Genomic DNA, 807 nt, shown 5'->3' on the forward strand with positions numbered 1-807 from the left:
GGGAGGGACAATATGTGTATCGTTTTGAAAGTTGAGAGGCAACATTTACACGTACCACTAATAATTCAGGGGTGATATTGAAAATTGACGTATTATGGAGGGGTATAAATTACAATTTTTCCTTAAGAAAATAAAGAGACGAAAACGCCATTGCCTAAAATAGGGTTTCATCGGAAATGTCATTGAAAGGACAAAAATATCCAAATATGATATTTGCGGTGTTAAATGGCAAAATTGATGGTCTAAGACTAAATTTAGAATTTTTACCAAAGACAAGGGACATACGCTAGAATTAACTCATAATGAAAATTTTGGGAAAATTACATTTTTCGTCCCTAAGTTATAAGGTGATTGTAGAATTCGTCTCTAAGTTATCATTGATGTTGCACTTTTTGTCATTTTACTAATAAAACATTAAGGACGAAATTGCAATATTAGTACAACTTAGGGACAAAAAGTGCGCATGAAATGATGAAAAGTGCAACGCCAATGATAATTTAGGGACGAAAAGTGAGCATGACCAACACTTAGGGATGAATTCTACAATTACCCTATAACTTAGGGATGAAAAGTGCAATTTTCCAGGAAATTTATTACATCACAAATTTAAAAAACTACATTGAATTTAGTAGATATTGTGCTAAAAAAATTATTATACTTTTTGAAAACGAAAGTATTTGTTCATAACTACTTTCTCAACCTACTGAAGCCACAAAGAGTCAATATCGACTCTACTAAGACTCAAAGAGTCAACTGGGTGCCACTAGACTACAAGGTATTGGCGTTTTAATTAGAGTATTAACATTG

The sequence above is a fragment of the Ipomoea triloba genome, chromosome 16, assembly GCF_003576645.1.
Source record: "Ipomoea triloba cultivar NCNSP0323 chromosome 16, ASM357664v1".
Lineage (NCBI taxonomy): Eukaryota > Viridiplantae > Streptophyta > Magnoliopsida > Solanales > Convolvulaceae > Ipomoea > Ipomoea triloba.